A 21,908-nucleotide genomic window follows, 5' to 3' on the forward strand; every position below is an offset into this window, starting at 1 on the left:
CAAGCATTTTGGGAGCTTACTGCCTTCCACCCTAAGGGCTGCCCTAGGGCACCTTCTCAGCTGCTGTCTGTTCCAGGCATGCCTTTAGCACCCTCTTGCAGGCCTAGTTCATGTCCCAGCCCGCTGGCTGGATGCTTCCTGGAGACTCCTGTCTACAAGGCTGTGTCCTTCCTGTGAACTCCAGTTACTTCTTTCTGTAGTGTGTCAGGGATTGTGGCCATGGGGGCAGGGCGGGAAAAGCCTAGGGCCCTAACCTCCACTCTAGGCCCAAAGGCAGATTTGGAGGGCTTCCCTGCTTTGGCAACACTGGGGTTGAGCTCTGCCTGCACTTGACAAACCTTCCTGAAGCCCATGATAGAACTGAGCTTTCTGAGGGCTGATGGGCTGTGCAAGGAGCTAACAAGCATGCTGTGTACCTCATAATGGGCTCCTTCTGGGGCAATGGCTCTTAGAGCCTCATCCATCTCTGCATCTAATTCCACTTAGGAGGATTTCTAAGTGTGGCAGCAATGGATTCTGTCCTGGGGTTGCCCAGGACTGCTCAAGGAACAGCTGGAAGAGGATCAGGAGGGGGTAGAAACTGGCACAAGAAGTCCAGGAAACAGTGCGGAAGGAGGGATGCTTGCTTGTGCAGGGGAGTCCCTACATAGTGGAGAAAGTTGCTGCTTGCACTTCTCTGGGTTTGAACTGTGGCAGCAGTTCTGGTGCAGCTGCCACCATGGCTTGTGATTATTGGGCAAGGGAGTCTACTTTTTTCATTTTTGTTTACTTTGTGAGATGCAGTTTTACTATGTAGCCCTGGTTGGTCTGGGACTTCTCTATGGAGACCAAGCTGGCTTCATAAGCACAGAGATGTACTTGTCTCTGCCTCCTGAGTGCTAGGTTTCAAGGCATGTGCCATCACACATGGTGAGTCTACTCCCCTCCCCCTGTCTTTTAAAAGAAAAACTTGGAGATTGTTTCATTGGCATTTGAGAGAAAGAAGCAGGGGGCCTGCAGATCTCAGCAGCTGTCGGGTGGGTGGAGGGTGGTAGATAGGAAAGAAAACGGCTGGGGATGTTGGAGGGGGACTGGATACCTAGTACCACATTTGTAGTGTGATGGTGCAAACCTGTAAAGCCAGAACTTGAGAGGTGGAGAGGCAGGAGGATCAAAAGTTGAAGGTCACCCTCTGCATTATAGTAAGTTTGAGGCCAGCTACATGGGATCTCATCTCAAGAAGTAAAAAAAAAAAAGGTCATCTTTTCTGTGATAAAAATCTGCAGATTTAGTGATGGAAATCTGTGAGTTCCTTTGAGTGTGGGGGTTTAAGTTCACAGAGACAGACAGAGAGAGATATCCATCCATTGGGTGGGGGTGGGGCACTACATTTTGCTGAAGTATGTAATTCCCACAGTGACCTGGATGTTGTCAGTGAGTCTTCTGTAGTTCTGCAGTGTGGTTTTACCTGGAGAAGATGGGGGCACGGGCATTCCTATCAAGGGTCTCCCTCCAGAGGAGGAAGCAAACAATCTAGCGGGGCTGTGACCTTCCCCTTTAGGTCACACATCTTCCAATGAAGGCACTCTTGGATCTGACTTCTAACATCGTGTCTTGATCTTAAAACCCTTCTGGAAAGTTCTCAAAGGAGAAAAGTCTATGGCAGTGGTTCATAATTTTTTTTCCTTGCTACTTCATAACTGTAATTTTGCTACATTTATGATTTATAATGTAAATATCTGATATGCAGGATATCTGATATGTGATTTTTGTAAAAGGGTCATTCGACCCCTAAAGGGATTGCGACCCAGAGTTTGAGAACTGCTGGTCTAGGGGCTGGTATTTGTCAGCAAATTTTAGTAAAAGTGTGAAAGATTATCTGGTGTAAGAGAGGGTGTATGTGTGTCTGTCTTCACCAGGATTAGGTAAAACAGCTGAGCTTAGATGTAACAAGGCATCAGAAGGCACCTTGAAGATTAGAGTCTCCATGAGAATGTGTCAGAGTGGGAGTCAAGGATGGACCTATAGAGGCATCCCAGCTCTCTGCATGTCTGACAGTTTGCATTAGAAGAATCTTTGTGGTTCCCAGGGCAGATGCTCACTGGGAAAGACCTAAAGTGTTTGTATGTATGGTGATTGGCTGTTTCTCCCTAAGGGAAAATTACTAAAGATCCCCATACCAGCCTCAGCATTCTCTTTGGTAGCCTTAACAACAGGCCTGTGTTTTCTCCTGAGGTTCTGGTGGGTGGACCCTGCTTCCACTCAAGCCACTTGGCCCATGAATGAATCACGAGGGAGAAGGAAAGAAAATGATCAAACGACATCTCTTTTGGAAGCATGAATCACAGCTCATTGTTCAGAAGAGCTTGGGGACTCTTAGAGCATTGTTTGTAAATGAGACACTCTATTTATTTATTTATTTATTTATTTATTTATTTATTTATTTATTTCGGAAACTGGAGATGAGAATAAATGACTGGTGTGTAGCTCCTGCCAGGGCAGGAAATGGGGGTTCCTGTGATTCATTTCGTGGGGTTGCTGCTTGTGAAGGCTGTCAGCTGGCTTTTTATCTCTCTTTTGGGCTTGGTCTGGTGGGCTGTGTTTAGGGACTTGGCTTATTCATGCAGGCATAAACTTTGACTTAGTTGTCATACCAAGGGCTGGGCAAGATCATCTTTTCCATCACCTGATAGGATCCTGTGTTCTGTTATTTAGAAGTTTTGATGGCTCCTGTTTCTCAGGATCTCGCATGGGCTCGAGGCATAGCTGGTGCACAGTTGTGGAAGGGAGAGAAAGGGCCATAGAGGTGTGCACAGCCTCATCTCTCCACCCTGGGAATTGTGATATGCTAATACAGAAGAGACACTTGGTAGGTATGATGTAGCTAATAAAGTTTGGGATAGAGTCTCATGGGCTCTGGGAGCTTTGCTCGCTGTTCTTGGTAGAGGGAGTGGGAAGAGAGACATGTAGAATGGAAAGTCAGGTTCCAAACCAGAGAAGGACTTGATGGGCGGCTATGAGCCCCAAGACATAGGGGCTCACTTGCAGGGACCAGGCTGAGGTCTCAGAGAGCAAAGGACTGCCAGGCAGTGTGACCCCATAAAACTGGATGATTCTGCAAACACCCCATAGGAGCTTAGAAGGAGATTTCTTCCTGGATTCTGCTGGTGGGAGCCTCATGCTTCTGTTTTGAAATCCAGGGCCTCTAGGCCTCTGGCTGCAGAAGTGTGAAGTCGTGATCTTGGGTGAGCTTAAGGTGATCTAGCTGGGGTAGTCTGTTATGGGAGCAGTGGAAAACCAGGACAGATGGTATGGATAGCAGCTTGGGTCAGGCCTCTCCTGTCGGTGAGTCTGGCTAGGTACAGGTAAGATAGCAAGCCCAGCATTTCTCATGCACCTCTTCCAGATAGAGATCCCAGGCTGGGGCAGGGTTTTGGCAGGCTAGACACCTTAACTTATTCTTAGCTCTTCCCCATAATGTGACCTTCGACCTCAATAGTCCCATGTGCAGAGTGGAGCTGAACCTGCTTACTTCTGAGTCTTGCACAGAGTCACTGAGATAATGTGCTCAGAGCTTGTGTGTGGCATGCAACAACTGCTCAATGCAAGCAACTATTTTGCTTTTAAGAAAAAAATTATATGTATTTATGTGTGTGTGCAGACACAGGCCAGGTTGTAGATGTGGAGATCACAGTACAGCTTGCAGGACTTGGATTTCTACTTCCACTGTGTGTGTTCCAGTGATCAAACTCAGATCATCATCCTTAGTGCTTTTATTCCCTCAACTACCTTGTTGGCTTCTACGTTTATTCATTATTTAATAAAGTACAGCTTTTAGAAATGGAAAAACGATGCTGGGCATAGTGGTATGTGCCTTAGTCCCAGAACTTGGGAGGCTGTAACAGGTCTTTCTCTGTCCTGCCAGATCCCAAATAATGACATGGAGGCTTTTATTAATTATGAGAGCTCAGCCTATAGCTAGTTAGTTTCCTAACTGGCCCTTATAATTTAAATTAACCCATTAATATTAATCTACATTCTGACAAATGGCTTGTGACTGTTATTTCTCTTCCTGCACATCCTGCTTGCTCTGCTTCTTGGCCTTTCTTCTTCCCAGAGTCCTCTCTGTCCCCAGAAGTCTTGCCTAACTTCTTCCTGCCTAGCTATGGGCCATTTTAGCTCTTCATTAAACCAATCACAGTGACACATCTTCACCCAGTGTACAAATATCCCTTAAGAGGAGGTAGAGGCAGACAGATCTCTGTGAGTTTGAGGCTAGCCTGGTCTACATAGTGAGTTCCTGGACAGCCAGAGTTACATAGTGAGACCCTGTCTTGAAAAAAGCCAAAGGGGAGACGGAGAGAGAGAGAGAGAGAGAGAGAGAGAGAGAGAGAGAGAGAGAGAGAGAGAGAGAGAGAGAGAGAGAGACAGACAGAGACAGACAGAGACAGAGAGAGGGAGGAAATATGACAAGGGACTTCCTATTTAGGCATAACACCTGGGAAAATGAGTTCCTTCAAAAGGTGATTTTAAGTTTGTTTTAATTTTAAGGCAGAATCTTACCAAATTGATTAGGCTAGGCTTACTCTGTAGCTAGGCTAGGCTTACTCTGTAGCCCAGGCGAGTGATTTTTTTAAAAATCCCATTAGCTCACTGTGAAACATGGAGTGTGTTCATATTGACATGGTCTCGGTTTCAAATACTGGAATATCCAAAGACCCCTGGGAGGCAGGGGAGAGGGGAGGTGGTGATCCCTTTGCTTATGTAGAGAGGCCAGCAGGCAGCTGCTTAGGGATAAAATACCAGATTTGATCCTAAGTAGGAATGCACATGGTTTCATTCCCTCCAGTTGTAGAAAAACCAAATTAGGGTACAGATAATATTTCTACAAACCTGAGTTTACCTTGAAACACAACTGTTTTAAATGTGTTGTTAGCCCACCATTCTGGAACATTACCTGTCTGATCGTGATTGTGTTTGGTGTGGGAATCTGGCTCCGTGTGGTTCGGGGTCACTGCTCACCTCTGTGGCTGCAGGCAGTGAAGGCAGGGAATAGAGTCTGGTGAGTTCTCTGGATATGGTGGAATCTCACCAGGTCTTACTACATTAGTACTAGAGTTAGCTCCCTCCCTCCCTCCCTCCCTCCCTCCCTCCCTCCCTCCCTCCCTCCCTCCCTCCCTCCCATCTTTTCTCATCTTTTCTTCCTCTCTCTTTCTCCTCTTTTTTCCTTCATTGAAGTTTGTATTCTCAGGCAGTATGGCCACATGCAGTCATAAATAATGTAACCCAAAGGGATCTTTTGCTCACTTTTTCAGTTTGCTTCAAGTTTGCTTCTTACCAGACTGCTTGTCCGGTCTCTGAGCCAGGCTGCAGAGCCTTCAGTGTTCCCAGGCCCCCTCATGCTGTCCTTTAGCAGCCACCTCTACCTCCATAGCACACTCCCCAAGTCCTGTGGACTGTGAGTCTCTTCTGTGTTTAGACTTGAGCATTTCAAATGGATTCTTACAGTAGGCAGCCTCCATGCATCATCAGCCTTTCCTGCTCAGTGGCTTCTCATTCTGTGGCCCGCCAGGCTGTTGTGTCTGTCCAGTTTGTTCCTGTTCACGGCTGAGTAGTGTTCTTTATGGCCCTGCCACAGATGGTTCCACTGTTCATCTGTCAAAGGAGTTTTGGCTGTTACAGATGAAGCTACTATGAACACCCATGTAGAGGGTTTGTGTGTGTGTGTGTATGTGTGTGAACAAAAGTCTTCAGTGTGTCAGTATGTATGTGTATGTGTGGTGTAGGCCAGAGGTCATAGTTGGGTGCCTTTCTCTATCACTCTCCACCTTACATTTTTAGGTAGAGTCTCTTGCTGGACCTAGAACTCATTTTTTTGGCTAGGTGGGCTGGCTACTGAGCTACAGGATCCCTCTGTTTCCACTTCCCCATTGCTGTGTTTATAGATGCATGCCATTGTGCTTGACCTTTTTTTGGGTACTAGGGCTCAAATTCAGGTCCTCAAGCCTTGACTCAAGCATTTTACCTTTGCAGTCCTGGATATTTAGCTTTGAAAAGAAGCTGCCAGATTTTACCATACTGGCTGCATGAGCTGCCTTTACCAGCCAACTGTTGCTTTCCTTCTGGCCCCACTGTCTTTGCTGTTGTCCCAGTTTGTCCACCTTACACAGGTTGATTGGGACAGCAGTATCTCAGTGTGGGTGGAGTTGTGTCTCCCCAGGGTAGCCTTCCTCTGATGTCTGGGTATCATATATGTATGGAGACCAGCATACAGATGCCTGATGATGATGGAGGTGCTCCAGGGAGGGGCTGCAGGAGCTGGACCACTATTGTTCAGGGTGGGGCCTGATGATGATGATGGAGGTGCTCTAGGGAGGGATAGCAGGAGTTGGACCACTATTGTTCAGGGTGGGGCCTGATGATGATGGAGGTGTTCCAGGGAGGGGCAGCAGGAACTGGACCACTACTGTTCAGGGTGGGGCCCCTCAAGATGGCTCAATGACTAAAGGTACTTTCTGCTTGAGGACCTGAGTTTGACACCCTGGACTCACATAGAGGTAGGAACTAACAGGCTCTTGCCCTCTGATCTCTGCTGTGGGTACCAATATACATGTGCCCTTCCCTCAAATAAAATAAAGTAATTAAAAAAAAAAGTAGTGAAAAGATAATACTTCGTTTACCAACAATGAGGAGGGAAATTGCTGCATGTTCTGATGGAAGGGTAGTTGTTTAGTCTGAAGGGACACCATGGAGGCGGTGGCACAGCTTGTGGGTGAACTGCTTCTCATTCTCATCCACACCATCACACTTCCAGCTTCCAAACTGTTTCAGTGTGCTGAGAAGGTCTTAGGGGACCTTCTGCTCTAGTTTTTCTGTCTTGTGATAAAACGCCAAGACCGGAAGCAACTCGGGAAGGAAAGGGATTATTTGGTTTACAGGTTACAGTCCATCACCCAGGGAAACCGAGGCAGGAAGAATGCCAGGCAAGAACTGAGGCAGAGACTGGCTTGCTTCACCAGGCTTGCTCAGCTACTTCTCTTATACAGCCCAGGCCCACCTTCCCAGGATAGCACTAGCCCACAGTGGTCCAGGCCCTCTCACTTCAACCAGCAATGAAGAAAGTGCTCCACAGACGTGCCCACAGGCCAGGCTGATGGATATCGTTCCTCCGTTGAGATTCCCCTTTTCTAAGGCATATGTAAATTCATGTCAAGTTGAGAGGCCCTAACCAGCAAAGAGACCAAACAACGAGGAGATGTGCATCAGAATAGGCTTTTTAGCCTTGATGGGTTGCTGTCAGTAGCCTCTTGGAGTTTATGGGGGTGCACCGTCACCATCAGCTGCATCCCATACACACAGCTTCCAAACAGGACCTTGACATCTTCAAGGTGGAGATGCCACAAGTGACTGGGTGAGACCTCTGAGCCTCTCCTAGCTCCCTTTCCACCCCTCTACACAGTGGGGAGAGTGCTAGTTGACACAGGGTTCACAGGAGTTAATGTTCTGCAAGGCAGTTTGGAAGCATGTTGGTACAAGGACTGAAAACCCTGCTGGGTATTTGCTCTCAATAACACAGGAGAAGCCCTGGGGGCTGTCATTATGTATGTCAGTATGTGTTCTTTTCTGGGTCTGCTGTGACAAAGTGCCAGAGTCTGGGTGCTTTAAGTAGCAGGTATTTATTCCACCACTGTTCTTGAGCTGGAAGTCTTATGTGGCTGAGTTTCCCTTCATGAGCTTGGGTTTTGTTTTGTTCTTTCCTGTAAGCTGCAGGGCCTCAGAAGGATGTGGCAGATGGAATGTGGGGCTACTGTGCTTGGGTCAACCTGGAAGTCAGTAGTAAAGCTGGTGCCAGCACAGTGCACTCAGGCAATTTTAGACCTGAGTAAGAACTTTTATTTGTTGTTCTTTAATGCCTCATTGGGTCTGGGCGCTCACACACCCTGCTAGGATTCATTTCCGGGTTCTCAGCAGGTGCGTTTATGTGGTGTAAGCAGAGTGGCCAGGAGCACTGTGCTGCTTGCCTCCCAGCTCTGCTGTGATGGCAGGGATGGCCTTTGTGCTAGGATTGCCCCTTTGCTGCCATCCTGGGCCACCCACCGCCGGACTCCTGGGACTGCCCTGCACACTGCAGTAGGTAGTTTCCCTGGGGAAACTAACAAGACACCGCTGACTCACAGGAGAGCTAAAAGGCCAGGGAAGGGGACTGTCTTGGGGCAAATAAATGACTTCAGCTTGGTGATCATTTTGAAACCGTGCTGGCTCTGCACCCACCAAGTAAGTCACCACGGCTGCACACAGGAGGGAACCGGCACACACAGGGCTGTCTGGTTTCAACAGGCAGGTGGTTTCTACCTGGCAGACGAGGCAGCTTGTTAAATTTTCTTGTGAGTGCCTATGGTGCTTAGCATGTGTGGATGATATAGAAAGGTCTCTGGTTTTGGAGGCATGGAGAGTCCTGTTGTGGCTTTCTTTATTTGGTAGTTGCTTTTTGAGACAAGCTTTTAGATGGTAGGCTGCTTGCCTAGACCTCACTGTGCAGCCTAGGTTGGCCTCACACTCTCTATAGAGCTGAAGATGACCTGGAACTCCTGGTCCTGGGGCCTCCACCTCCTGAGTGCTGGGATTATAGCTGTGAGTCACCACATCAGTTGTTTTGTTTCGTCATCCAGCTTTGACAGTTTATCTCACAAGAGTGAGAGACACAGCAGCATGAGCTTTAGAAAGTATTGCTGAGAAGGGGTGAGTGGCCATAGTTGCTCCTGGTTCACAGGGGACTGTGAATGTACACGGTACAGGCGCTGCTTGAATGTGCCATCTGAAGTGTCACTCAGCCTCTACCAGGTGCTGTTTAAAGCTGTGATTTGCCATTACCTTGGGAGTGTGGCATGCAATTCATGTGCCACCTGGGGTGATTTGTTTAACTGGATCCGAAACATTGGATAAGCTTGTAGAGAAATGCAGAGCCTTGGTTTCCTTTCTGAATTTGGCTGTTAGCTGCTCTCCCAAACAGCTCTGCTACTTTGATGGCTCTTTGCTTTTTTGAGACAGGGTCTCACTATGTAAGTAACCTTGGCAAGCCTGGAACTCATTAATTGGTAGACCAGGCTGGCCTTGGACTCACAGGGATCCTCTTGCCTCTGGCGTTGATAATGCTTTTTGCTGGCTTCTTACAGTTAAAGTTTGCTTTATGTTGGTGTCACTGACTCAGGTGGTTCACAGCTGTATTCCATGACAGCAGTCAGCTCCTAGCCAGGCCCACAGCTGGTAGGTGCAGAGAAGTGTGCGCCCAGGAGTTGGTAGTCCCTTATACCCACCCCGGTTGACACAACTTTCTATTAACCAGAAGCGCACTAGGACAGGCCCTTTAGCATCACTGATTGCAAGCACAGGTTGTATGCCTTCTTGTTATTTCTGAAACTCAATGGCAAACAGTTGTTTGCACTCCCCAGAGATGGGCAGAGATGCAGTTGAGAATGGAGGCTGTCTTCTGGTGTCTGTGGGTTTCAAGATATTCCCTATGGTCCCTGAAGCAAACTCTGTAAAGCGCCTGCCCTGTATTGACCAGGTGGCTTCTTAGCGTGTCCTGGAGAGAGCACACACAGCTCCTAAGACCTCGCAACCTGTCTGTGCTGTGTGCTGCTTTCGGCCTCAGAGGGCAGTGCACTGAAGGCTGTGTGGGGGAACCGTCTGTCTTTCTAGTGTTGCTTTTTTGTCTCCGTACTTCCCGGAGCCTGTATTCTGAAGTAGCATTCGGGATTGTGATGGAGTGTGCCTCAGAAAAGGCGGGGAGAACCCTGTGACTGTCAGGTGGGCGTGCTGGGAGGTGGGGGCACGGAGCACTGTGTTGGGAGTCTGTGTTCAGGGCCTTGTGGTCAGTCCTCACCTCACCTAGACACCCGTGCCCCTCCCCCATGCCTGGACCTATCAGGAGGGAGGGGTACACTGCCTCCCCCCCCCCCCCATCGTGTTGACTCCTTAGAAAACACATGCCATGTCTGGCAATTGTTCTAAGTCTGAAAAGGGCTTTGTGAGCCTGCTTTCTCTAGTGTTGTAGAGTTTCATTTTATTGACTGCCAGTTGGATTTCTAGTCACCAGCTGCTGTTCTGAGGGGTGAATAATCTGGATAGCTCACCTGGGCTGATGGGCCTGGGTGTGGCAGAAGGAAAATAGTACTTCCAGCAACTACTTCCCTCCTCCCTTCTCCCCCTCCTCTTCACACTACTCCCCCATCTCCCTTTCTGTCCTCCTCCCCTCCTTACCTCTTCCTCTCCTCCCTTTCCTCCCTTTCCCTCCCTCTTACATTCTTCCTCCCTTCCCTCCCTCCTTCCCTCCCTCATGCTCTTCTCCCTCCTTCCTCCTCCTCACACTCCTATCTTCCTTCCCTCTTGTCACGTTCCCCTTCTCCTCTCCACTATTTCCTCTCTCTTTTCCTCTTTCTTCCTCCTCCCTCCCCCTCTCTCTCCCTCCTTCCTTTCCTTCCTCCCTCCCCCTCTCCTTCCCATTTCTGTTTGTGTCTCAGTTCTGTTTGGCACTAGTGGTCCAGGGTTATGTTTCCGGGCCTCATATTCTAGCACTGTCCCCTATCTGAACCTGCCAAGGCCAGTGTTATGTCAGATTGGGTTGTCATAATGTGGACAGACAGGTACTAACTGGTAGATGGCTCACAAATGTGCCAGACCCCACCCTACACAGTTCTGGTTAACACCCAGGGAATCTTGTGGATTATGTAGATACAGAGGCCGTGATGGGGTGTGGACATGTCTGATGTAGGGTCTACCTACACAGGCAGATCATGCTGCCTGCAAGATGGGGCAAAGAAGAAATTTCTGTTGTCACACCCTACAGTCTGGGCTCCCATACCCCACACCTCTTGGGTGTCCCCTCAGCCTCCCTGTTCCCCAGCCTGTGTTACCCTTGTACTCAGACATCGTCAAGTGTTATCAAGTGTTTCGTTGGGCCAAGATGGCCAAACTCATAGGAGCCCCAATTTGTCTGTTGTTGATGCTCTTACCTGCAGGAAAGTGTCTGCTGTGAGCCATCCATACACCTAGCACTGTGTTCTAGTTATTTCTTCTGTTGTGAGCAACACCAAGACCAAAAGCAACTTGCGTGAGAAAAGTGTTTGCTTCATCTAACACTTCAGGTCACACAGTTCATCACAAGGCAGGAACCTGGAGGCAGGGACTGAAGCAGAGACGATGGAGAAGTGCAGCGTGCGGGCTTGCTCATCTGTCTTTCCAGCACAGGCCCGCCTGTCCACAGTGGGTTGGGCTCTCCATCAAATCTGTCTCACAGATATGTCCACAGTTTGTGTGTGCTGTCACAACCCCTGTGAGTTCATATGTGCATCTCCTCTGCTGTGTCCAGAAGACAATGTTTCATCCACAGACACTGGCTCTTACTCCCCTCCCACCCCCTGGTGATGATTCCTGTGTCTTAGTTGGGCAGGTGTGTGTGTTTAGTACATATGTTCCCTTTAGGGCAGAATAGTTTGCAGTCTCTTATTCTCTGCGCTCCGCACTGTGGCTGGTGGCTGGTGGCTAGTTGTGGGTCTCTGTTAATCATCATCTGCTGCAAATAGAAGCTTCTTATTCAACAATTTATTTTTATTATTTTTAATTTTGTGTGTGTGTGTGTGTGTGTGTGTGTGTGTGTTATATGGGCATGTGTGTAGGTGTCCCTCGAAGGCCAGGGGCATGGAATTCCTCTGGAGCTGGAGTCACAGGCAGTTGTGAGCTGCCTGATGTGGGTGCTGGGAACTGAACTTGGGTTTTAATTGTTGACACATCTGTCCAGCCCCTACAATTTTTGTTTTTAATATGTGCATGTGTGTGTATGTGGGCTGCTCTGTTACGTGGAGGTCAGAGGACAACTTATGGTAATTGGTTTTCTGCTTTCCTTCTATCACATGGGTGCTGGGGAACAAACTCAGGCTATCAGTCTTGGTGACATTGCCTCCTTTACCCACTGAGCTATCCCACCTGTCCTGTGATTTTTTTTTTTTTTTCTGGATGTCAGGCCTCCAATGATATATAGGTGAATTAGTAAACTAGGGACCAACCAGCCAAGCCAGCATTTCCTGTAAGAAGTATCCCCAAACTGGAGACCTGTTGGGAAAGAGGAGCTCAGACCCTCAGTTTGTTTTTTGAGACAGCAACTCTGGCTTATCTGGAACTCACTCTGTAGACAGACCAGTTCTGGCCTTGAACTGGAAGAGATCTGTTTGTTTCTGCCATCTGAGTGCTGGGATTAAAGGTGTGTGCTACCACACCAGGGAGCTCTCAGAGTTTTATTTGTAGAAATAAAAGCACTTTACAAGCCTTTAAATTTTTTTTCTAAAATAATAACTTATTTTCCTTAACATAATTGACTTTACCAGGGGCAAATAATGATTTAGCAGGAAGAAAATGTGATTATTTTTTCTTCTAAATTGCCTCACTTCTATTAACTTGGCATGAGTTACTTCAAGTCCTTCCTGTCTTGTGTGTTCGCCTGCCCATTTCTCAAAGGTGAGAGTGCATGTTGTGTTGTTTACCCCTTGCAAGCCCTTGGGTAGGTCTTGGTTGGGGGTACTGCTTTGAGGACTAGGCAGGTAAGGCTACAGTGATGGAGGACCTAGGGTTGGAGCAGTTTCAGGGACTATCTCTTACTGGAGGGAGGAAGCTTGGCTTGTGAGCCTCAAGCTGTCTTCTGGCTCAGTGGTCATAAGCCCCTGGCTCTGGGGGTGGTGGTGGGGCGGTTAATGTATCATGGTCTGATAAGCCACAGTGCATTTTCATAGCCTCCCTTCCCGTCTGGACATGCTCTGTTTCCACCTGTCTTGATTTTCCAGGCTCATCCCTGCCTTCCCTGGCAGCTTGGTGAAGCCTGGCCTCCCTTATGTTACTCTCTATAGTACAAAGCACTTCTACTCTATAGTACAATGCACTTCTACTCTATAGTGCAATGCACTTCTACTCCAGCGTGTGATATGGTCCATGCATAATATAGGTGAAGGGACCGATTTCATCTTACCATCCCTGAGGCTGGAGTCGTGTGTTGCTGCTTCCAAGCAGGTGTGGAGACCTACTGAATGGCCTAGCAGATGACTGGGGCAGTGATCTCAAAGCTGCCTTCCCTCTCCTATGTCCTTGCCTGTTTGAATGAGTAGGGATATGGGTGGGTGGGGTGAGCCTTTTTTATAGCTCCGGTATTCTTTAGGTAGATTGGGGCCATCACTTGCCATTTTTGTGATCTTTCTGGGCTTAGGATTCCTCCCACTGTTGCTTGATGCAAGGCTACTTTTCAAGTCTCTTTTGAAGATAAAAGAGAGTTCTCCACTCAATGATGGGTTAGAGAGGGGGTAGATGGAAGGTGACTGTGCGTGCGAAGGGGGTGGCAGTCCAGTCCTGGCTTCAGCTCCACCCAGTGGGGTTGAAGCTCGTCTGGGGTCTCAGATGATCTGTCAATGAAGGTTCTGCCTCTAGCTTTTCCCACCCCCAAATGGGATGAAAAGACAGCAATCAAAGGCAAGAATCGACAGCAAAGTGCTTTGTAGGCACCAAACATTAAACAGCTACAAGGAACAGTTAGCCGCGTCTGTTCAAACAGAGATGGGCAGCTTTTCCTGTCCAGTTAGTTCAGCTGATGAGTGCATGAGACTGCTTACCAAGAGACATGCTCCAGGGCACTTGGGGCCACTAATTCACTCACTGACAAATGATACTGCAGAAAAATGTTATATCAAAAACAGTTTGTCAGTTACCCCCCCAAACACACACACACACACACACACACACACACACACACACACACACACACACACAAGAAGGACTTTGGGAACTAATGATATCCCCCTCCTGCCCCTGCCTATTCTCCATAGAAGTAATGACAGCTTAAAAGGTGCACACCAACAGCATTGGCACTGTTCACAGTTCTCACAAGTGCGAGTGGACAGCCTGAGCATCCACGTTTGGTGAGTGGATAAGACAATGAAATGTTACTGAGTCTGAGAAAGGAGTGAAGTACGCACCCATTCATGGGACAGTGTGGATGAACTTTGCAAACATTATGCTAAGGGACCATGGCTAGTCACAGAAGGACATACTTTGCAGGACTCTGCTGATATTATCTAACACAGGCAAAGCCATAGACACAAAGCATATTGATGGTAGCCTGGGGCTAGAGGAAGGGGAAGTGACTGCTTTAACAGTGTTTTCCTCTTACAGGGGTGACAATAATGTAGAGGTAGGTGGAGGTACAGGAGGCTCACAATATTGTCAACTTCTGACTGGTAACGATTACCCAGCTAGACACTTTTACCTCAGCAGTGAAAAGATGAAGACTAGTCTGGGTCCTATTTGATCTGTGGGCCTTGGATTGCTTACACTTGGCTTAGTTTTAGGATCTCTCTGTGCGTGCGTGTGTGCACGTGTAGAGGTTAGAGGTCGATGACAGTGTCTTCCTTGATCACCCTCCACTATATTTTTGAGACAGAATCCTTGAACCTGGAGTTAGACAGGCTAGTCAATGAGGTCCTTGGGTCTGTCTGTCTCTCCATTTGCCAGCACCATGGTTATAGATGTCCAATACCACATCTGATGTTTCCTTTCTATTGATGCTGGGGATCTTAACTCAGGCCCAATGCTTGTGTGGCAATCACATGACCCACTCAGTTACCTCCCTGGCATTCAGAATCTTTTAATTTTAGAATTATTAGCATTATTTTCTAATGCTCTTTTGTGCTAGTTATAAACAGAATGTAAATAATATAGAAAGTGTAAAGACTTTAAAAACAATAACAACTCAGTATTCTCCATTTAGCTGTTAACCAGTATTCTGAGTATATTGCTGCTTCTGTGGCCAAAAACCTTGTTGCCTGCATGGTGCTGGTAGGCAGTGTGCTTTTGGCCTGTGGGAAGGTGTGAGGGAACAGTGCTTGTCTTAGTTTCCTGTCTGTTGTTTGGCTCACAGTTCAAGGGTCCAGTCCCTCACAGTGGGGGAGTCAAGGGAGTAGGAACCTGAAGCATCACATCTGCAGTCAGAAAGCACAGTAGCACAGAGAGATGAGAGCTGCTGCTGCCCAGCTTCCTCTCATCTTTCAATGGACTCAGCCCAGGGAATGCTGACCCACAGTGGGCAGCTCTTCCTATACCAGTTAAGGCAATCAAGATAATCCCCCACAGGCAAGTCCAGAGGCCCGTCTCCCAGGTGATTCTAGAGTTTGTCAGCTGACAAGTAATACACCACAGAGCCTCTGTTGGAGGCCTCCCCAATAGTTGTCTTTCTTATTTCATGTGAGGACTTAGTAAAGAGAAGACATCTGTGAGGCAGATACAGGCCTCCACCCCCTATCTGTTCGATGCTTTCAACCTGGGCTTCTGGCCTCCGGAACTGTGAGGCATTTGTGTTGCTGATTGATACAGCAGTCAGAACAGACCACCACACCTTTCCATGTGTAAGAAGCAGGTGGAAAAGCAGAGGGATCTCTGGCCCTTTCAGCCAGCAGGAGCTTGGCCATCCATCTGGCTGTGGAGGTGGAGCTGAGCTGGCTGTCTCTGGGAACTCCTGTTGAGAGCCATAAGCAAGGAGGCTTTTGCAGGGCTGGAGGTTGGGCTGGGGTGGTACAAATCGAGTAACAGATTTTCTTCAGCCCTGTTGCCACCAGATATAAACTAAAAGCAGAGTGTTTATTCCCACTTTTTGTCTCACTGGCAGTTGCCTGTGGGGATCAGATGTGGTCAAGGGCTCTAAGACATTTATTTGCACAGCGTCTCCCTTTGATTTCTGTGATTTATAGGTCAGAATGTCAAGGTGGGATTAGCATGGAATGAGCCTTCAGAGTGAGAAATCACAGTCCCTGGAAATGAAGGACTATGTGAATGTGACAGAGGTTGAGTGGTCGTGGCAACACAGGGTATAGCATCAGGACTTGCGTTGTTGAGTCCCCCCGCCCCCCACGCCTTATTTGCAAAGTCAGCTGCTTGCTTGTGAATATGGCCAGTGGCTTTGGGATTTCCTTTTAGATCTGTCTGTCTACATATTATGTTTTTTACCAGTTCAGACATTTTTTACCCAGTGACTGGGGAGACAGTAGAAAGTTTAAGTTCAAGTGGATAGGAGTTCAAATCCTAAGCACCTGCATAAAAGTTGGCCAGGGCCATGTATGCCTCTAACTGTAGAGACAGGCAGATCCCTGGAGCTTGGTGGGCACTAACCTGGCAGTTCAGTGAGAAATCCTTCTTCAAATTAAAGAGAAAAGAGTGGAGAGCAATAAATACAGGCAGATACCTGATGTCCTCCTCTGGCCACTGTGTACACACACGCACACACACGAACACACACACACACACAATAGAATTGGGTTGAGCCCTTGGTAGGTCCCAGCTCTACTTCTCCTAGCTGTTTCCTGTCACCCAGGGCATTTTGGGTACGTTTCTAAACACAGTTGCAGAATTGTTCTTTCCCCTCTTACCTGATATTTGTTTACCTGTGATCAACTGAAGTCTGAAAATGTTAAATGGAAACTTCCAGACATGAATGATTCATGTTTTAAATAATTGAATACTGTGTATTGCTGTAATTGTTCTGTTACTAGTTATTGTTGTTGCTTTCTTCCTGGGCTGGCTTTGTAATTTAGCCTTGAGCATGAGAGAGAGAGAGAGAGAGAGAGAGAGAGAGAGAGAGAGAGAGAGAGAGAGAGAGAATGTGTTTGTTCAGGAGAAACATGGTATATGTGTAGCTTGGTACTTTAGTACTTTCTGCCTTGTGGCATTTACTGGGACATAGCACACATGCCTGTTGATGATCTGACTGCTGTGCATGTGTGTAGAGTAGAGTGGGTGCCCCTGCACAGGGAGCCTTAGACCAGGGTTTGCCTGACACCAAATGGAACCACACTGTCAGAAGGGTTTTTTTTTTTTTTTTTTTTTTTTTAAAACCTCCAACACTGAGAGCTTGAGAGTGTCTGCTGTCCTTTTTTAAAATTATTATTACTGCATTTTATTTATTTTATGTGTGTATAAGGGGTGCGCATGCATGACACACTATGCATGTTGAGGTCAGAGAGCAACTTGCATGAGTATTCTCTCCACTATATGAGTTCTGGGGATCAAACTCTGGTTACCAGACTTGGCAGGAGGTTCCTCTACCTGCCCAGCTGTCTTGAGGGCTGTGACCTCTTTCCTTGAGAGGAAATGGTGTGGGGGGAGTGTGTTGAGGAAATACCAGATTGTTTAGACATGTGACTGTTGACTGGAGGTGAAATTTTCCCGTCTGTGCAATGCTGAGTGAGGTGAGGATTCCCTGCACATAGAAAGTGAAGGAGAAACCAGAGTGATGGGTGGCCACGGACAGGTAGCTGACATGCCTGCTTACTGACTCCATCATAGGAGGCCATCTGGGTGTGGGCAGAGAGCCCATGACTGGGATGAAGTGCTCTGTTGATTTTTCTCTAATATTTTAGCTTACTTTTGTAATTATATGTGTCTACTGTATGTGTACAGTTGCATGCACATAGATACCAGAGGAGATTGTTAGGTACCCTGTTCCATCCTCTCTACTTTATTCCCATGAGACAGACTCTCTCACTGAACCTGGAGCTGGGCTGGCAGCCAGCAAGCCCAGTGATGCTCCTGTCTCTGCCACACATCGCACTCGGGTTACAGGTGTATATGCTGTGCTTGGCTTTTTATGTGGGTAGGTGCTGGGGTTTTGAACTCAGGTCCTCAGGATTGCATAGCAGATGCTCTGATTTATTGAACTCCACTCAGCCCTTGCTCTAGAGAGCATGTAGGGGCTGTGAAGGACTCCTGCAAGCCAGGACATTGCGGGGCTGATTTGGAGTTTGAAATGAGTGAGGCAAGTGTAGGTGATATGTTGAGGTAATCATGGGTGACAGCTTCTGTGGCTGCCTGGAATAGGAGGAGGGGAATGCCCTAGCTGGTCTTATCTCATGGTGAGGTGAATTGTAGGTTGGCTAAGTGTGATAGCTGGGGTGCGGGGGAGGTTGAACCATGAAACAGTTAAGAAAGATCTAGAAGCTGAATCCTTGGTGGCACTTGTCTCAGTTTAAAGTCCTGGCTGTCTTGACTTGTTTGTAAGCAGAGGTGTGTAAGCAGCAATGGCCAGCACACCCCCCCCCATCACACCACGCCCCCAAAGGGGCCACACACATTTAACTTGGCTTGTCACCTGGAAACTACCAGCACATGGAATGCCAGCCCAGAATAAAGATGCCTGAGAGTTGTTCCTCCATGACAGAGCCATCAAAGTTTTCTTCTGTTTAAAAAACAACAAACAAAGAAACAAACAATACACACCCCCAAATCTCAAGAATACTAGAGAGCTGTTAAGTGGAATCATCAGATTTCCATCCAAATTACTTGATGTTTGTTCTCATTCTAAAATGACTTACATGCTCTAGTCTGAATTGAGATTTCTAGGAAAAGTAGACAAAAGGAAAAAGATTGAACTTTAAAAGCCATTTTCTCATTACAATTTGCATATATTTGCATATCAACTTGAGGGAAAACATAGCTACTTACCCCTGGGTCCTATGCCTGTATCATTTCTTAAATCTTCTATGATGGAAGGCAGTTTATATTATAGGTTAACTGTATGTAACCCTCAACTCCTTCAAAGCTGTTAAGGTCCTAATTGAGTGTCCCAGAATGTGACCTAGTTTGCCATAGGATCATTGTTGAGTTATGATGAGGTCATGATGGAGTAGGTGGTCTTTTGCACCAGTGGCACTGTGTCCTAGTGTGAGGGACAAGATAGTCACCTGTGAACATGGAGAAAGTAGAGTTTTGCTATCAAAGCCCAGAAAGGATGAGGAAGGTCTGTGGAGTGCACAGAACTACCAGGAGCTGGAAGGCTCAAGGAAGGGCCTCTTGTTAAGACTTGGAGCATAGCCCTGTTGACCCTGCTCCCAAGCCATGTGAAAAAACATTTCTTTTTAAGTGCCCAAGTTTGTGAGCCAGAGAAAGCTGGACAGAGGTGCAGTCAGGACACAGGAAACACTGGCCATTTGGAAGGAGAGGATCATGAAGAAAAAGACAAGGACCCAGTTGGTGGTTTGAATGAGAATGTCCGTCCCTCCCCCCCCCCAGGCTCATATGTTGATACTTGGTCCCTAGCTGGTGGAACTGTTTGGGAAGCACTAAGAGGCGTGGCATTGTTGGAGGGAGGCATGTCCCTGGTGCTGAACTTTGAGACTTCGAAATCTCTAGCTATGTCCATTTAGGTCTCTCTGTCTCGTGGTTGTGTCTTAAGATGCAGGCTCTCAGTTATTGCTCTAGTGCCATACCTGTGTGTCTGCCTTCTGTCCTGCTCTCCATCATGATGGTCATGGACTTTAGTTTCTGGAACTGTCTCAGTGAAGGGCTTTCTTTTATGGCTTGGTCATGGTGTTTGTCTAAGACACTCAGTGAAGACATTCATCAGATGCAGGATAAAGCCAGAGTCAGAGGAAGGATTCCAAGCCTCCAGGGAATTTAGGGAGTTAGAGGAGGAGTGGTGATTTATGGGACCTAGTTCCTCAGGGCCAAGTCCTGGGCTTTTGTGTAGTTGATTGCTTTGTTCAGGATTGGTGGTGGGCTCTGCTCCCAGGGCCACATGCAGCTGGACTTGTAAACTCACCTCACCTCCTGTCTCCAACTGATAGTAAACAGTCACAGAAGAGCTCCACTTAGGTTGGCTTAGGTCACTTGGCCATCATCTTGACATAGCCAAGACTTACTTAAGGAGGGAGTCTCAATTGAGGGGTTGCCAAAATTAGATTGGTTTGATGCCCTGTCTTAGGGTTGTTTCTTCTCCACCTCCTCCATCTCCTCTTCTCTTCTTTCTTCTCCTTCTCCTCTTCCTTTTTCTCCTCCTCCTTCTTCTCCTCCCTCTCCTCCTCTTCTTCTTTCTTCTCCTTCTCTTTTTCTCCTTCTCTCCCCCCCCCATTTGTTTTTTGAGACAGGGTTTCCCTGTATTTCTTTGGAGCCTGTCCTGGAACTAGCTCTGTAGACCAGGCTGGCCTTGGACTCACAGAGATCTGCCTGCCTCTGCCTTCTGAGTGCTGGGACTAAAGGCCTGCTCCACCAATGCCTGGCTCATGTCTTAGGATTTCTATTGCTGCATTGAAACACTATGACCAAAAAGTAAGTTGGGTAAGAAAGGGTTTATTTGGCTTATACTTCATATTGCTGTTCATCACTGAAGGAAATCAAGACAGAAACTCAATCAAACAGGACAGGATCCTGGAGCCAGGAGCTGATGCAGAGGCCATGGTGCTGCTTACTGGCTTGCTTCCCATGGCTTGCATAGCCCACCTTTTTATAGAATCCAAGGCCAGCAGCCCAGGGATGACACCACCCACCATGGGCTGGGCCCTTCCCCATTGATCACTAATTGAGAAAATGCCTTACAACTGGATCTCATGGAGGCATTTCCTCAGTTGATGCTCCTTCTTCTGATGACTCTAGCTGTGTCAAGCTGACATAAAAATCCAGCCAGTACAATTGATCTCTTGTCAACTTGACACACAAACACATCCCTATTAAGCTATATATCTTCCTTTCTTATTCATCCCCAAGATCTCACATTAAAATCATAGAAGTTCCACAGTCTTTAAAATTTCAGTCTTTTTAAAATTTCAGTCTCTTTAAAATACCCAATCTCTTTCAAAAGTTCAAGTCTTTCATCTGTGGGATTCTTTAACAATCAAAATTAAATACCTTCTTTAGGAGGGAAGAACCAGGGCACCATCACAATCTGAACTAAGCAAAACTAAACTCCAACAGTATAAAGAATTCAATGTCCAATTATCTGGGATTCACTCAAAATCTTATAAGCTCCTGCAAAGGGCTTGGGTCACTTTTCTGGCTCTGCCCTCTGCAGCACACACACCTTGTCTTCTAGGTGCTGGCTGGCTCCACTCTACTGCTACTGCTGTTCTTGGTGGTCATCCAATGGTACTGGCATCTCCAAAATGCTGGGGGCTTCTCCTGCAACTGGGCTGCAGTTTCACCAATAGCCTCTCATAGGCTCTGTCCATGGAAAGTTAAGGCAAGCCTTAACTTTCTCTGCATGATCCCTTCAATCCTGGGCCTTCAACTGCCTCAGAGTGTTGTTGTAATCTTTCTTGTCCTGTCCATCAGTGCCCAAATAACCACTGTAAGGCTTAATATTACAATTATCTGGCCAATGGCTCATGCATATTACTGACTAGCTCTCACAATTAAATTAACCCATTTCTATTACTCTGTATCACCACATGGCTGTGGCTTACCAGTAATGTTTTGTAACACAAAAATTAAAAGACCCAGAGACTGATATTTGGGTTTAAGCTTCAAGCTGAAGATCAGAAAAGCAAAGCAACCAGCCACTAGTTCTTACCTCTACCTCAGCTCAAACCAAAGGGGCGGTCCTCAAACTGCTCCTGACTTCACTGCTCCTCAGATTCACTCAGACTGCTATGTTTTCCTCAATGTGGCTAGAGACTAACTCTCAGACTGAATGCTTCTACCTTTTATACCTCTCAAATTAAAGGCATGAATTCTGATTCACTTTCCAGTAGCCCAGGGTGGTCTTGGACTCATATCCGTCTACCTCTTAATTCCGAGTCCTGGGATTAAAGGTGTGTGCCACCACCACCCAGCTTCTATAGCTAACTAGTGTGGCTGCTTTGCTGTTTTGATCTCCCATGGCTTTAATAAATCATCAACAATATATCACCACAAAATTTGGCATCTTACCTCTTTGGTGGCTACATGGCATCTCATTGGCTGTCTTTTCTATTTGGATATCATGCCTGGCTCTATTCTGCCTGGCCATTGGTCAAAGCAGCTTTATTCATCAACCAATAAAAGCAACACATATTTGCAGCATATGAAAGGACATCCCACATCAACTGAGGCTGCACCTTCACCAGTGGCCTTTCCTGGCCTCTTATAGTGCCAAG

General features: G+C 47.2%; 1 protein-coding gene across 2 annotated transcripts in view; it reads left to right on the forward strand.

Annotated features, from left to right (window-relative positions):
- The window catches only part of Dock1 (dedicator of cytokinesis 1), a 484,316-nt gene that overhangs the window by 858 nt on the left and 461,550 nt on the right, over nucleotides 1-21,908 (forward strand). The gene's annotated exons all lie outside the window — the stretch shown is intronic.

This window comes from Phodopus roborovskii, unplaced genomic scaffold (genome assembly GCF_943737965.1).
Source record: "Phodopus roborovskii unplaced genomic scaffold, PHOROB, whole genome shotgun sequence".
NCBI classification, from domain to species: domain Eukaryota; kingdom Metazoa; phylum Chordata; class Mammalia; order Rodentia; family Cricetidae; genus Phodopus; species Phodopus roborovskii.